Source organism: Equus asinus, chromosome 1 (genome assembly GCF_041296235.1).
Source record: "Equus asinus isolate D_3611 breed Donkey chromosome 1, EquAss-T2T_v2, whole genome shotgun sequence".
NCBI lineage: Eukaryota > Metazoa > Chordata > Mammalia > Perissodactyla > Equidae > Equus > Equus asinus.
In genome coordinates this window covers 131,258,729-131,262,777 of record NC_091790.1, presented here as the reverse complement: position 1 = coordinate 131,262,777, position 4,049 = coordinate 131,258,729, and the positions used below count along the sequence as shown (strand labels likewise).

Sequence of the window (4,049 nt, the reverse complement as noted above, 5' to 3'; positions counted from 1 at the left end):
AAAAAAATTCTAAAATTCATATGGAGCAACAAAAGACCTCGAATTGCTAAGGCAATATTGAGAAAAAAAGAACAAAGCTGGAGGTATCACAATCCCTGACTTCAAAATGTATTACAAAGCCATAGTAATCAAAACATCTGATACAAAAACAGGCACACAGATCAATGGAACAGAACTGAAAGCCCAGAAATAAAACCACCCATCTACAGACGGCTAATTTTCGACAAAGGTGCCAAGAACATACAATGGTCAAAAGATAGTCTCTTCAATAAATGGTGTTGGGAAAACTGGACAGCCACATGCAAAAGAATGAAAATAGACCATTATGTCATGCCATACACAAAAATAAACTCAAAATGGATCAAAGACTTGAAGATAAGTCCTGAAAGTATAAAACTCCTGGAAAATAATATAGGTAGTATACTCTTTGACATTGAACTTAAAAGGATCTTTTTGAATACCATGTTTTCTCAGACAAGAGAGACAGAAGAAAAAATAAACAAATGGGACTTCATCAGACTAAAGAGCTTCTGCAAGGCAAAAGAAACTAGGATGAAAACAAAAAGACAACTCACCAACTGGGAAAATATTTGCTAACTATATATCCGACAAGGGGTTAATCTCCATAATATATAAGGAACTCACATAACTGAACAACAAAAAAAACAAACAGCTGGATCAAAAAATAGGCAGAGGATATGAACAGAGTTTTCCCAAGAAGATAATACAGATGGTCAATAAACACATGAAAAGATGTTCAACATCACTAATCATCAGGGAAATGCAAATCAAAACTTCACTAAGATACCACCTTACACCTGTTAAAATGGTGGTAATCATTAAGACTAAAAATAACAAATGTAGGAGACGGTGTGGAGAAGAGGGAACCCTCATACACTGCTGGGGGGAATGCAAACTGGTGCAGCCACTGTGGAAAACAGTATGGAGATTTCTCAAAAAACTAAAAATAGAACTACCATATGACCCAGCTATCCCACTACTGGGTACCTACCCAAATAACTTGAAATCAATAATCCAAAGTAACATATGCATCCCTATGTTCATTGCAGCACTATTCTCAATAGCCAAGACATGGAAACAATCCAAGTACCCATTGATTGAAGATTGGATAAAGAAGATGTGGTATATATATACAATGGAATACTACTCAGCCATAAAAAAAGACAAAATCATCCCATTTGCAACAACATGGATGGACCTGGAGAGAATTATGCTAAGCGAAATAAGCCAGACTGAGAAAGACAAACACCATATGATTTCACTCATATGTGGAATATAACCAAACACATGGACAAAGAAAACAGTTCAGTGGTTACAAGGGGAAGGTGGTTGGGGGTCAGCACAGTGGGTCAAGGGGAGCACTTATGTCGTGACAGTCAAGAAATAATGTACAACTGAAATTTCACAATGATGTAAACTATTATGAACTCAATAAAAAAATTTATCAGTCATCCCACAGATCCTATCTACTCTTGGGAGCACATTCAGACTGATATGTACAATCTGTTGCAATGCCTAAATCCTTTATATTTGTGAATCAATTTTCCTCCCACATAACTATTGAAACTATGCACACCTGACAAGGCGCCCAGCAGTTATGGCCATCTGGCCCTGGGGTTGTAGGGAGACTCTCCTTTCTTGTATTTTGGATGCTTTTCTTTGGTACTGCAGCCTTTCTTCCATCTTGACTTTTTTCCCCCGCTGACTTTTTTCTTGAGTCTGCTGAGTGAGGCCATGAGGGCCCCACTCAGGGCAGAATTTTGAGGATGCGTGCTTCTCCCAGCCCCCTGCCTTTAAGAGACATCCCAGTTCAATAGGACTCAGACAAAAATTACCTGGTATATTCCCCTCGCATCCCTGAGCACTGGGAACAGGGAGAAACACATTTCTCCAAAATTCTGCTCTGTGATCTTCCGTAACTCCAGCTACTTCATATAACTTTATAGATCAATAAATATTGCATGTGGATAATTACTTCATTGCTTTGTAACCCACCTCACTGACAGAGAGTGGATTCTGATTTCTTCCAGGTTCTCGCTTCCTGGCCTGACTTGGAACACTGTTTCTCTCTTCACCCATTCTTCTTTTTTTTTTTTTCATATAACAAATTATGGTTTATGGATGTTTGTGCTTTTACAACATAATTGGCTTGCACTGTTTAAAGGAGCTTTTTTGCCAGGGTCTCAGTCAAGGAAGCTAAACTCTACATTTAGGGAAAACAAGGATGCAACACACTAGGAGGAGGAAGTGGGAAGCTTCTTCCCATTTTCCTAGGCACAGTGCCAGTCTTCAAGACAATTTTGAGACAAGCTGTTTGGCTTTGGCTTACTCTTACTTGGTGTGAAAATATCCAGGGCCTTTGTGTGACCTTTAGCTACCCAGGGCTACCCAGTATCCTTAAGTGCCCTGTCTTAAAACCCACCCATTCTCTCCTTCCTCACTACTACCCTTACCAAAACTTCCTTTCTCTCAGAGAAGGGGTTAGGGCCCCACTTAGTAGCAGAATCTGTTAAAATAATCAATAGTAAGGTAATATGTCAATGATCAGGTAGTGAACATCTCTCTTAGAGACCTATGTTTTAAGACACAAAGCTTAAAATCTCAAATGAATCTCTAACTGGTAGAATTTCAGGCAAACTAACAGAAAAGTAAAAAGTGGAAGTCAGGCTGTCGGCACATTGTGGGAGATGGGGTTAACTTTCCAGCCAGCTCATATTGAGTATGGATACAGTTCCTCTGGGCCATTTCCTACTTTCCATGGTTTCTTCCCTTTATCTAAAGCTTAACCCAGAAATTCTCTGAGACACCAATGGTCATTCTGGAGATCCCTCCTCACCTCCCCACCCAATGAGATGGGGGACTTTGCAGTGCAATGAGCAGAGGGAAATACCAGAACACAGAGGAAAAATGGCACACAGGGTGTAATGTTGCAAGTTAAGAGGCTTACTTTCAACCTAATACTAGTACATTACTGTTCATAATATATATAATACACAGTTTAGGTAAATTTTCACATTATAAAAATATTCAATAAAATCTTGTAAAAAACTCTGAATGACTCATGCGTGATAATTCTCTTAAGGAAATAGCCAACAGGCTAAGTTGCATCAATGTTTTCTCATTTTCTTTGATTTTTTCTCCTGGTCTTCTGTTATCCTTTCTGCAGGTCTCTTCTTCAACCCCTTCATTTTCCTGGTTTGTAGTTTGCTTAGGTCTTGCTTCTGCAGATGAATCCTTCCATAAGTTGTACTAAAAGTACCATGAGAAAGATTTTTCTTCTTATTTGGCTTGAGGGCTTTTGGCGATTTCACAGATAGCTTATAGAGGTCATCTGATGCCAGATGTGTCCTCCTCAGAACAAGATCCAATGAGGGTCCTATCTCTTCTAATTCAATCCATCGTGTTCTGCAACCGGATTTCTTCAACAGCAACTTATAGCTTTGAAAGTAAATCTTCCCATTCAATGCAGTGAAGTGCAGAACATACTCTGAACCAGCCAGGCAGATATTTGATACTGTGGGGCCCCTGAAGAAATCAATAAGGAGACTTTTTAGCCTTTTGTAGTCTTCTGTTACATCAAAATCATCACCAGCAAATATTAACGTAGGTTTTGTTCCCTGAGGACATTTACCATTCTTAATATCTTTTAGAGATACAAACTTCTGGATACCTGATTCAATCAAATCCAGCACATGGTAGTCATACATACAACCTATTACTAGATTATTTGGTCGCTTCTTATTATGGGAGCCAAACATGAATAAAGAGCAATCTGACTTCTTTGAAAAGAATTCCAATGATGTCTGATCCTCAAATGGTCTTGTAATATTTTTCTTTTTATACAGAACGCCATATGGTTTTTTCAGTGCATACACATCTCTAAGCACTTGTGTCACTGTTGAATTTGCATTGCCCCCTTTAATCAGCATGGCATTTTTAGTATTTTCACTGAGTTTCGGTTCTCTCTTCTCGAAGAATCTCTTGGCCCTTTTCTTTTTGGGCTTTACAGCTCAATCCAAGGCGTCCAT

General features: G+C 38.8%; 1 pseudogene; it reads right to left on the bottom strand.

The window, feature by feature from the left end:
* Positions 1-3,128: 3,128 nt before the first annotated feature.
* LOC106838949 (ribosome production factor 2 homolog pseudogene) lies at positions 3,129-4,049 on the bottom strand (annotated as a pseudogene).